At 37.1% G+C, this 13,660-nt stretch overlaps 1 pseudogene; it reads right to left on the bottom strand.

Moving 5' to 3' along the window:
• Positions 1–391: 391 nt before the first annotated feature.
• On the bottom strand, positions 392–9,055 carry LOC142633311 (G-type lectin S-receptor-like serine/threonine-protein kinase At4g27290; annotated as a pseudogene).
• Between the last annotated feature and the right edge of the window lie 4,605 nt (positions 9,056–13,660).

The following is a 13,660-nucleotide window of genomic DNA, read 5'->3' as shown; positions in this document are numbered from 1 at the left end:
GGTATATTTTAGGCTCGAGGCTTTTCTTTAGCTTCAATGGGAATCAATGACATGATATTTTTCCATAAGAAAATGCAAAGTTGTTTCTGAAGTACAGATTTTTATTTAGAAAAATAACATTTTCCCAACTAAGCATAGCAAACAACGTTTTCTTTTATAATCCGAAATGTAAAATTTGATAATTGGGAATCAGGTAGAGAAGTTCCAATCATTGAAAATACTTTCACCAGCTAAACGCATACATAATTTAGTATGAACAATATTGTATAAGTCACTAAAGCCATAATTTTGGTTTGATCCTCAAATTGTGAAAACTGGAATAACATACCATTGTATATAGTGCACTTTAAATCTCCATAAATACATTGAAACATGTTTATAGGCAAATACTTTATCGAGCCACTGGCAATGTAATTGTTAGTCCATTTGTTGAAGATTCTTCTTGCTTGACTGGTGAAGAATCCATTTCTGATAGATACCTTCCAGTGTAAAAACCAGGCTCTTTAGGCTCAGGTTGTGCAGTCTCACTACTTAACATCAAAACCACTGTAGACATGGTTGGTCTATATTCTGGACATTGTTGTACACATAATAGACCAACATGAATTGATCGTAACACTTCATTTGGGTTGCACGATTCATTTTATAATTTATCAATTAGTTCCAATTGCCTGTCCTCCTTGTATAGTCTCCATGCCTGAGAATTTAGATCACTTGTAAATGTAAGTTCAAGGGGAAAAGAGATTATATTGAAACCCTAAAAGTTAGCAAAATATGGCCAAAATCACTCATCTGAAAATTTGAAACAGAAAATAACAAAACAAAACCAGAAGGGATTATATTGGTTGACATCACTTACATGTCCAAGAAGGTTAAGATCGTGGTCTGGATGACAGAATCCCCTGTTTCTCTTACCACTCACTATCTCTAATACCAAAACACCAAAGCTATACACATCAGATTTTACTGAAAAGAGTCCATCAATTGCGTACTCCGGAGGCATGTAACCACTGCAGAAAATTATTCATTAAATGAACATGTTTATGGATAGCGGTTGCAATTACAATATATGGAGATTCTTACTATGTTCCAACCACTCTGCTCGTTTTTGCTTCAGTCTTGTCTCCTCCAAAAATTCTAGCCATGCCAAAGTCAGCAATCTTTGGATTCATCTCATAGTCCAGTAAAATATTACTAGCTTTTAGATCTCTATGAATAATCCTCAATCTGGAATCTTGATGAAGATAAAGTAGCCCCCGAGCAATCCCATTGATAATGTGGAAGCGCTTAGACCAATCTATTAATATGCTTCGATTTGGATTTGCAAGTTTAACATCAAAGTTAATTCAAGCTGGGGCTGTCAATTATTTAAATATTCATTCAACCTAAAATCAAATAACGTTGCTAACATGGACATTCTGTACAAGTAATTTCAAGTGGCTGCAAAGGTAACAATCATAGCAAAATCTACGACCACAATCTGTATAGAAATATTGATTCAAGTGAAACAGTAAGGAAAATTGCTATTTGGTGCAATTTCCATCATGAAGATCTACAAAACTATGACTGGTCTAAACATTAATTCAACCAGAAGTAGCAGAACTTAAAAGCTAATCTAGATAAATTTATAGTCTAAATAAGCTACTATCTTGATGGACCCAAACCAAAAATGAAGGAGTCCAAGCTTTTGTTGGGCATGTATTCAAATATCAACATTCTTTCTTCTTCTTGAATGCAACATCCTAAAATCTTCATGGGTTACGATGCTGAAGCTTGGAAATGCTCAAAACTTCATTTTTGAATTCGTGGAGTCCTTGTCTTGAATATGCTGAGAGCCTCTTAACAGCTATTTCTTTATTTTCTTGTCCCTCTGTTAGTATGCCCTGTATATCATTATTAATTTGCATCAGTCACAAACGTTCAGCTATAGGGGATATTATAAACTTACATATATTGCTTGTATGCATGCGTTCATATTTATAAATGTCTGAAAAAAGTTCTATGTGCAGAAAAGACTATTTATAACCCCCACCTGGATGACGTTATGAACAATAGAATAAAAAAATAGTTTGTGTAGACATTAATTTCATATTTCTGAAAAAGAAGTCATCCTTTTAGTTAATTACTGATACTCGTACATGCACCAAATGCACAGAATTTCTTGTAAATTTCACATTAACAGACTCATAAGTTAATATTTCATTCAGAAAGCAAACTGCTACTGAAATATTAGGTAAGTTCAATAATATAGTTTGCTTTACTAAGGAGAAGTTATCAACAAAACTACTGAAGAGGAACTAAGTTCATGGGCAGAAATACTATTTTGGTGCCTGAAATTGGTTTTATGTAGAGTGGATAGTACCAACCATATTTATGGAACTGTATAGCAGTCTTTCTATTTAGATACCTTGTAAACCTGTCCAAAGCCGCCTTTTCCAAGCACATTTTTTACTGAAAAGTTATCTGTGGCATAAGCTATTGTGGCAAATCTGAATAATGGTAGCTCTAAATCGTCATTCTCACTTCCAGTGGTGAAGTCTTGTATTGGTCCCGGATTGTATAAAATAATTCCTGCAAAGAATGGAGCACATATGAAATAAGGAAGGAATACATATATTTTAAAAATGTTGAAATTTTAAAAACCCGTGGAACACTTACGAGGTAGATTATTCCAGTCAATGACTGATTGATCCAAGACATGGTAAAGAAAACAAAAACGTCCTATAATGATTGCCAAGATGAGGTTGGACAAGAAATTAGAAATCAAAATATGAAATAGTATTGATTTGGGATTGTGGTTGTCAGATTAGTCATCCTTCCTTTTAATACAATTTTTCACTGCTCAAACCTGATTTTGGTATTTTTTAAATGTGTTACCTTCTCTTTTAGGCTTCTTCTTCAAGACATATAGCATCAAGCATAGGCCAAGGAGAGCCATTACAAATGATAATAAAGCAATAACAATGATCCTCGCTTGTTTCTTTCTTTTCGAGCTTCTATATGCCGCTGCAATCATCAATTCTGTTAACATATATAGTGTTGTGGGCTTTAGGCCCAACTAGTTTACTTGTTTAGCACTCTTACTTGTATAGCACTCTTACTTGTACTACACTCATAATTACTTGTACTGCACTCATATGCCTCCTATATAAAGGCACTCATGTATATTCTTTCTGAGTGAAATACAATATTATTGAATTCAGTATTTCTAACATGGTATCAGAGCCACTGCTCTGACCTTTTCTTAGCAGTCTTGTCTTTATTGGTGTAACTCCGTTCTCAATATTGCTTCCGCTGTCACGACAACTGCCGCAGCCTTTCGCTGTTGAACCTTCGAGTCTTCCAGACATCGTCCTCAGGTTCCGGACCTGCAGCAGCCGCCGTTGTGGAGTCCGAACACTGCAAAGACCACTGCCCTTTTTCGGCACCGCCTTGAATATTGCTCCGAAAAATTTTCTGAAGGTACCACGAAGATCGTCTTGCTCCGATCTGCCTGCTCGTGAAAACCTTACAGTCATCGGAGCCTCCACGCGCCCTCACGCGCCGCCCAAAGGTTCTGCCCTAAAGGTCACGCGCCCACGCGCCTCCACGCGCCGATCTGAGTCGCCACGCGCTGCCACGCGCCGTCACGCGCCGTCACGCGCCAGGTCCGTCCTGCTGACGTCAGCCCTAGACACGTCAGCTGCCACGTCAGCTGCCACGTCAGCCTGCCACGTCATCACTGACGTCACCTTTGACCGTTGACCGTTGACTTGGACCGTTGACCGTTGACTTTGACCGTTGACTTTTCTGGAGTTGACTTTTTCGGGCCAGGTTCTCCTTACTCAGTTTTTCGCGTAGATTTCATTTTTGCAATCCATTTTTGCATATTTTGCTTCTAAATGAAGAATAAGGACAGGTCTTCTTCCTTTTGCAACAATCATCGCAGACAATCTAGTAAACGCTTTTGCAATTTTTGCAAACGTTTTGGCCATAATATTAAGACTTGCTTTCAGCGCAATAAATCAGCTGTTTCAGGTTCTTTTGCCACTATTGCTAACATTGAGAGTGTCCAACCAATGGCTCCCGTCTTTGCACAGTCTAAGTCTTCAGGTCGCACTTTCACCATGACCACAGATGACCTTAAAAACATCATCGCCAATGTCATTCGTATGGTTGGTAATGCATCTTATTCCTCTTCTGTCTCAGCTTTGTCCGGTATGTCTCCTTCCTCTTGGCTTATGGATTCTGCTTGTTGCAATCACATGACACCTCACTCGTCCTTATTTTCTGAACTTAAACCTGCACCACACCCTCTTACTATTCACACAGCAAATGGTTCCACAATGTCTGGTCATAATATAGGTTCCGTTTCAACCTCCAACTTCTCCGTTTCTGGGGTCTTTAATGTTCCTGACCTTTCTTACAATTTGTTTTCTGTGGGACAATTAGCTGAGTTGGGTTATCGAATCATATTTGATTATTCCGGGTGTATTGTGCAGGATACACGGAAGGGACACGAGCTAGGGACCGGTCACAGATTTGGGCGTAAGTATCCCGTGGACAACCTTCGTCTTCCCCTTGTTGCTCCTGTTTCTATTGCCGCGAGCTTGCCAGTTTCCTCTATTCCTTCTCTTGCTCTTTGGCATGCTCGACTTGGTCACGCATCTTCTTCCCGTGTACAACAATTGGCTTCTAGAGGTTTGCTAGGTTCAGTGTCTACAGAAAATTTTGATTGTGTTTCATGCCAATTAGGAAAACAACCAGCTTTGCCTTTCAATTCTAGTGAATCTATATCCACTGATATCTTTGACCTTATACATTAAGATGTTTGGGCACCTTCTTCTGTCTCTAGTATTGGTGGATCTCGATATTTTGTTATCTTTGTTGATGATTACTCTCGCTATAGCTGGATCTTTAATATGAAACATCGTTCTGAATTATTGCAAGTGTATTCTAATTTTGCAAAAATGGTTGAAACTCAATTTTCTAAACGTATCAAAATTTTTCGATCTGATAATGCTCTTGAGTACACTCAATATGCTTTCCAAGCTGTTTTGCATTCTTATGGCACTGTTCATCAACTAACTTGTCCAGGTACCTCTCAGCAAAATGGTAGAGCCGAACGAAAACTTCGTCATATTCTTGACACTGTTCGTGCTCTTCTTCTCTCTGCCAAAGTTCCTGCTCCTTTTTGGGGCGAAGCTGCTCTTCATGCTGTTCATACTATTAATCGCATCCCCAGTCCTGTCATCCAAAATCAAACTCCATATGAGCGCCTTTTTGGGTCACCTCCAGACTATCACCACCTACGCTCATTCGGCTCTGCTTGTTTCGTTCTTCTTCAGCCACATGAGCACAACAAACTCGAGCCTAGGTCAAGACTTTGTTGTTTTCTAGGTTATGGTGAAACTCAAAAGGGGTATCGGTGTTATGATCATATTTCTCATCGTCTTCGTGTCTCCCGCAATGTTGTCTTTTGGGAACATCGCCTCTTTGTCGAGCTCTCTCACTTCCGTACTTCTTTATCTTCCTCTTCTGTCTTAGATCTATTTCCGGATGAGACGCAAATTCCTTCTGTAGCTGCTCCTGACCCTCCTATAGCTGATCCTGATCCTTCTGTAGCTGCTCCTGATTCTCCTATTAACTTCTCTGTCCAACCACCAGAAATCCTTGATCCCTTTCCTAGTTCCCCTTTTAATGAACAGGTTGAAGACGAGCTACCCAACCTTGATCCTGGTTCCCCTGCTCCTGCTCCGCCTGAAGATCATGTACAAGACATTCTACCTCGTCACTCAACTCGGGTAAGGTCCATTCCTGCACATTTACTTGACTATCATTGTTACACTGCCCTTGCTACATTGCACGAGCCTCACACCTATCGTGAGGCTTCCACTGACCCTTTATGGCAGATTGCAATGAAAGAGGAACTTGATGCATTATCTAAAAACCATACTTGGGACTTGGTCACTCTCCCCCCTGGGAAATCTGTGGTTGGTTGTAAGTGGATCTACAAGATTAAGACTCGCTCTGATGGGTCCATTGAGCGCTACAAAGCTCGTCTTGTTGCAAAAGGTTTTACACAGGAGTATGGGATTGATTATGAAGAGACCTTTGCTCCGGTTGCTCGTATCTCATCTGTTCGTGCCCTCTTAGCTGTTGCTGCTGCCAGTAAATGGAATCTTTTCCAGATGGATGTCAAAAATGCATTCCTTAATGGGGATTTGAGTGAAGAAGTTTATATGCAACCTCCTCCTGGTCTCTCTGTTGAATCAAACAAGGTTTGTCACCTTCGACGTGCACTTTATGGTCTTAAACAAGCTCCACGTGCTTGGTTTGCCAAGTTCAGCTCTACCATCTCTCGTTTGGGTTACATGGCCAGTCATTATGATTCTGCCTTATTTCTTCGTCGCACTGACAAAGGCACTATTTTACTTCTCCTGTATGTGAATGATATGATCATAACTGGTGATGACCTCAGTGGCATTCAAGAACTCAAAGATTTTCTCAGTCAGCAGTTTGAGATGAAAGATCTTGGACATCTCAGCTACTTCTTGGGTCTTGAAATCACTCATTCTACAGATGGACTTTACATTACTCAAGCCAAGTATGCCTCTGAACTCTTGTCTAGAGCTGGACTCACTGATAGCAAGACTGTTGACACTCCAGTCGAGCTTAATGCGCATCTGACTCCCTCAGGGGGGAAACCATTGTCTAATCCCTCTCTTTACAGACGCTTAGTTGGCAGCCTAGTTTATCTCACTGTTACTCGTCCAGACATTTCCTATGCTGTTCACCAGGTGAGCCAATATCTGTCTGCTCCACGATCGACTCACTATGCTGCTGTTCTGCGCATTCTTCGGTACCTAAAGGGCACTCTCTTCCATGGTCTTTTCTACTCTGCTCGGTCTCCTCTTGTTCTCCGTGCATTTTCTGATGCTGATTGGGCAGGAGATCCCACTGATCGCAGGTCCACCACTGGTTATTGCTTTCTTCTTGGTTCTTCTCTGATTTCTTGGCGAAGCAAGAAACAAACTCATGTGGCCCGTTCTAGTACTGAAGCAGAATATCGTGCCCTTGCTGATACCACATCTGAGCTTCTTTGGCTACGATGGCTTCTCAAAGACTTAGGTGTGTCGACATCCTCTGCTACTCCTCTTTATTGTGACAACAAAAGTGCCATTCATATTGCTCACAATGATGTCTTCCATGAACAGACTAAACACATCGAGATCGATTGTCATTTTATCCGTTATCATCTTGTCCATGGTGCTCTCAAGCTAATCTCAGTCTCCTCTACAGATCAATTTGCAGATATCTTCACCAAGTCACATCCTAAGAAACGCCTTCGTACTTTGGTTGACAACCTCAAGTTGGTCTCACATCCATCTTGAGTTTGAGGGGGGCTGTTAACATATATAGTGTTGTGGGCTTTAGGCCCAACTAGTTTACTTGTTTAGCACTCTTACTTGTATAGCACTCTTACTTGTACTACACTCATAATTACTTGTACTGCACTCATATGCCTCCTATATAAAGGCACTCATGTATATTCTTTCTGAGTGAAATACAATATTATTGAATTCAGTATTTCTAACAAATTCAATATAAGAAATTAGCATTAGCATTATGGAAAATAATTTTCTCAAATCACTTTATCATTTTCTCACATATGGATTTATTTCTAATTGTTCTTTCTGTTTCCATATGCTTATATTTCAATTGGCCTCATTTACAAATTTTGACTCAAAACAAAATATATTTAAGACTATGAAAAATGAAGCTTACGTAATTCAGAAGCAGCCATCCTAATGAAAATTTCTTGCCCATATTCAGTGTACACTCTTATATCAATCAGTTCTCCAAACCAAAATATGCAACCACTTCCTCCTCCAGTGATGTCCAAACTAGAATAAGCTGTACAGGTGCAGTTCTTCAAGCACACATCCCTACATTCATCAAGGTCCATGGTCCTGTTATACCAGGACTGCCTTGTGTCTAGCAATTTAATTCCAGAGTATTTTAGAAAGCCCTCACCAGCCCCACAATTTAAAGGTGTCTTTGGTACACATCCATGTGACCAATCCGCCCCATTCCAATCTTTTGGAAATTTTGGCACAAATCCTGTCAAACACTCACAAGCTGGGGAGTTGTTGATGTTGCAACTACCATATGCACCACATAGTGCGTACCTGTCACAGCCATCCACTTGTGCCGTTAAGTAGAGGCTCCAACTCTGTGTTCTATCAATCCATATAAGCCGCTGAAATTTACCATCGGGAGTTAAAACCATCCTTGAAACAACTGAGTCGTTAATAAGCTGATAAGTAAAGTAAGTCTCCACGGGATTGGAAACATATTCATATTTATAAATTGTGTTGGGTTGCAAATTAGGCATACCACTGAAATGTAAACCATTCCATGGTCCTGACCGGAATAACACTGTTGGTCCCTCCCTAAGAAGAAACTGTGGTAATCCATTTGGATCAAGCTGATTAGTATAATCACCTCCTGAAGGGTCGTCAGGGCTCTTCCATGATGTCAACACTAGATTCAAGCCAGTTACCAAACTTAATCCGTACTTCATACCTGGCAGAAACGTATCAGTTGGATGATCAAAACTCTGCCAAATTATATTTTTTGCATCACTATTTCCATCTCTCACTATAAAGTTTCCTGTGTCCAGAAGCTGCGCAACTGGGTTGCTTGCTGCTCTTGATGAATTGGAAGACCAAATGGCATTGTCAGCTTCATCCATAAGGACAAGAATTCCATGGTCCACAAGTTTGAAAGCTCCTGTTGTATTGTTAAGAGGGGTATCTCTGTTGGCAACCCATAATACTGTCACTGTAGATATCTTCTTGTACCATATTCCTATATACCAACTTTGGGAATTACCTGGGCTAAAGAATCCCAGCTCAAAATTCCCACCCGATGAAACTAAAGTCTGACCATCTCTTATTGACTGAGTTACAACAATGGTGTCTACTGCTGTTGTGATTACAAAGATGGAGAATATACAACACAAAAAGTAGAGCACAAAATAGACTTGCATGGGTTGCCTCATGCTTCTCATGATCCAAGTGAACCTATGCAAACTAATATACTGCAGGACTGACATAGAAAAAATGAAATGCTAGAGCATTCCAGTTTCCAAAGTCCTTTGCTATTGGAACTTTGAAGGGAACATAAAGCGTCTCCTATGAATTGCAAGTTAAATTACATTGTTCAAACAAGTGTAAAATTAAAGTGTTAATGTGCATAGTGTTGTGGGCTTTAGGCCCAACTGAATTACTTATATAACACACATTCTTGTACTGCACATTTACTTGTACAACACTCCTATGCCTCCTATACAAAGGCACACATGTATATTCTTTAATTGAGAAATGCAATACTATTGAATTCAGTATTTCTAACATAATATCAAAGCCACTGCTCTGACCTTTTTCTTAGTAGTCTTGTCTTTATATTCCTATTTAATCTACCATTATTTTTTTTAATAATAAAAGTTGTGATTCGCATTGGGCTTGCACTATTTGACTCAATGTAAGTATTATAGGTTGTACGACATATTTTACTATGAGATTCATTAATTATCAGTACATTAAAATTATAAAATTTTTAATATCGATTACTATAAGTGAAACTTTATTACTAACATTTTAAGAAACAAATTAAAATACCACTCTAACTAAAACTCAATTATCAAAAGTTTCAAAAGTACTCCATTTAAAAATTCAAAGAATTCATGCATTTCTTGATAATTATCTATAATTTTGCATTTTATTAGAAATAAATATCAATAACATGACAATTCTTAATTTAATAGTTAATCCCCTTATATGATTTTAAGCTTAGAAAATTTTAGATGACGCCTGACAATATTAGATTTTTCTTTTTATCACTTATTTAGTGTCTCATTAGATCAGTTGATATATGTGAATTTTGGATTAATCACTCAATTTAATGGTTAAGACTTAAACACTTCTTCTAGATCGAATTGCTTGACATGGTAACTTGACTTTTTCGGAAACTTGTGCTTTACAAAACAGTCTACTACTGTATGTGGACTTGTTTGACGCACCAAAAAAGTTTTTTTTTTTTTTCTTCCCTCCATTTGCGTTCAGTTTTCATTGCTTGAGTGGGAGACTTGGACTAATAATGAGTCTTCTTTTCTTTCAATCAAAAAATTGTAATGGAAGTGGAAGACTTTTATTAACTTTTTAAATTAAATTTTTGTTAATAGGCGACCCCAAAAATTAGTCTCTTCTCCCCCACTACCTCATGTCTCTTTGATTAATTCGTATAATAATGGTGCCAACTCGTTAGTGCTATTTGTTTTTCTACCCAACTCTTTTTGTATAACAATGGGTGTCAACTGTCAACTCATTGGAAAATAAATTTTAATAAGAATCCTCAATCCTACTTTTTATATTCTAGTTTATGCTCGGCTAATTATAACATATCATGTGTTTGATTTTATTTTTAATTTTGATTATATTATAAGGTAATCAGTGCGTATAATACCTTAAGAGCACTCATTAATATGAACAATAGTCCTCTAGTCCAATAATATCTTGCCATGTGTTCAATGCTAGTCTTCTATCATTAATGACATTTCAGCTTAGCATGACCATAAAAATGGAATAAGTTGTTTTTAAATGTTTTACATTATATGTACAGGTACGGTACAAATTGGCCGGTACGGTATTGACTACATTGGTTTAGCGTGATTTGGGAGCTTTTTGAAGAGTATAGGACAATGTTTTCCTTTCTTTATTGAAGAGTATCGACTACAGGTATTCAATGCTGTGTTTTTTTTCCTTTAATAAAAAAAGTTAATGCTTAAATCACTAATTTCTAAGGGGTAATAATGATACTACTATGAGAGTTTTTTAACCCTTAAATCTAATAATAATCAATGGTTCACAAAAGGTGTGACTCTTATAAAGTTACACCAAGTGTAACTTGAACCCATCTCTATTACTCCCTAGAAATTACTGATTTAGGCATTAACTCTTCCTATTAAAGGGGGAAAAAAAAAACCACAGCAATAGCTCTTTTTTTTTTCGTCCATATCATCATCTTCTTCCTCTTGTCTTTCTTTTTGCACTATACTTTCAGGCCTCCATCATGAATGGTGGTTGGAATAATTCTGAAAATAACATCTCAAGTCTTTTCTTCTTCTTAGACTCGTTGTTGGAAAAAATTCTAAAAATAACTCTCAAGTCCGTTTCTTCTTGCTAGGCTTGCTGTTGAAAGAATTCTGAATATAACGTCTCTATATATAAACAAAATATTTTAGTCAAGATTCTCTCTTAAGGTTAATGTGAAAGTTCTTCTTATGGTTCCTCCACAAAGAAATTTCTTCAACAGAAAACGCACCATGCGCTAAAAAACTCCTTTCTAGATACAAGACTATTATTAATGGTGGAAATGGAAATCCAAATTTAAGAAATATCTTTTCACTACAATAGTTTTAGAGCACATGTGGTCTCCTCAACGTCAACTATGAAATTACCATTAAAGACGAATAAACTAAAGAGAAGCTCTGTGGCTGCTTTCTGACCCAACTTTAAGAATTTTATGAATGGTGGAGGCCTGAAAGTATAGTGCAAAAAGAAAGACAAGAGAAAGAAGATGATGATATGGACAAAAAAATTAAAAAAAGAGTCGCTGTGTTTTTTTTCCTCTTTAATAAAAGAGTTAATGCTTAAATCACAAATTTCTAGGAGGTAATAATGATACTACTATGAGTGTATTTTTGACCCTTAGATTTAATAATAATCAATGGTTCACAAAAGTGCTACTTTTGTGAAGTTACACCAGGTGTAACTTGAAACCATCTCTATTACCCCCTTGAAATTACTGATTTAGGCATTAACTCTTCTTATTAAAGGGGGGAAAAAAACCACAGCATTAACTCTTTTTTTTTTTTCTTTTTTTTCAGCCATATCATCATCTTCTTCCTCTTGTCTTTCTTTCTGCACTATACTTTCAGGCCTCCATCATGAATGGTAGTTGGAATAATTCTGAAAATAACATCTCAAGTCTTTTCTTCTTCTTAGACTCGTTGTTGGAAAAAATTCTAAAAATAACTCTCAAGTCCTTTTCTTCTTGCTAGGCTCGCTGTTGAAAGAATTCTGAATATAACGTTTATATATATATATATATATATATATATATATATATAAAACTTTAGTCAAGATTCTCTCTTAAAGTTAATGTAAAAGTTCTTTTCATGGTTCCTCCACAAAGAAATTTCTTCAACAGAAAATGCGTCATTCGCTTAAAAACTCCTTTATAGGTACAAGACTATTATTAATGGTGGTAATGAAAATCCAAATTTAAGAAATATCATTTCACTGCAATAGTTTTAGAGCACATGTGGTCTCCTCAGCATCAACTATGAAATTACCAAGTAACACCAGATGAATAAACAAAAGAGAAGCTCTGTGGCTGCTTTCCGACCCAACTTTAAGAATTTTATGAATGGTGGAGGCCTGAAAGTATAGTGCAAAAAGAAAGACAAGAGAAAGAAGATGATGATATGGACAAAAAAAAAATTAAAAAAAGAGTCGCTGTGTTTTTTTTTCCCCCTTTAATAAAAGAGTTAATGCTTAAATCACAAATTTCTAGGGGGTAATAATGATACTACTATGAGTGTATTTTTGACCCTTAGATCTAATAATAATCAATGGTTCACAAAAGTGTTACTTTTGTGAAGTTACACCGGGTGTAACTTGAAATCATCTCTATTACCCCCTCGAAATTACTGATTTAGGCATTAGCTCTTCTTATTAAAGGGGGGGGGGGGGGGGGAAACCACAGCATTAACTCTTTTTTTTCTTTTTTTCTTTTTTTCAACCATATTATCATCTTCTTCCTCTTGTCTTTCTTTTGGCACTATACTTTCAGGCCTCCATCATGAATGGTGGTTGGAATAATTCTAAAAATAACATCTCAAGTCTTTTCTTCTTCTTAGACTCGTTGTTGGAAAAAATTCTAAAGATAACTCTCAAGTCCTTTTCTTCTTGCTAGGCTCGCTGTTGAAAGAATTCTGAATATAACGTCTTTATATATATATAAAAAAAAACTTTAGTCAAGATTCTCTCTTAAAGTTAATGTGAATGTTCTTCTCATGGTTCCTCTACAAAGAAATTTCTTCAACAGAAAATGCGTCATTCGCTTAAAAACTCCTTTATAGGTACAAGACTATTATTAAGGGTGGTAATGGAAATCCAAATTTAAGAAATATCATTTCACTGCAATAGTTTTAGAGCACAAGTGGTCTCCTTAGCATCAACTATGAAATTACCAAGTAACACCAGACGAATAAACAAAAGAGAAGCTCTGTGGCTGCTTTCTGACCCAAATTTAAGAATTTTATGAATGGTGGAGGCCTGAAAGTATAGTGCAAAGAGAAAGAAAAGAGGAAGAGGATGATGATATGGACAAAAAAAATAAAAGAGTTTATGCTATGGGTTTTTTTTCCCATTTTATAAGAAGAGTGAATGCCTAAATGACTAATTTCTAGGTGGTAATAATGATACTACTATGAGTGTGTTTTGACCCTTAAATATAATAATAATCAATGGTTCCCAAAATGTGTAACTCTTGTGAAGTTACACCAGGTGTAACTTGAACCCATCTCTATTACCCCCTTGAAATTACTAAT

This window comes from Castanea sativa, chromosome 5 (genome assembly GCF_040712315.1).
Source record: "Castanea sativa cultivar Marrone di Chiusa Pesio chromosome 5, ASM4071231v1".
NCBI lineage: Eukaryota > Viridiplantae > Streptophyta > Magnoliopsida > Fagales > Fagaceae > Castanea > Castanea sativa.
Note: the sequence above shows the minus strand (reverse complement) of the source record. Positions and strands in the feature narration are given on the sequence as shown.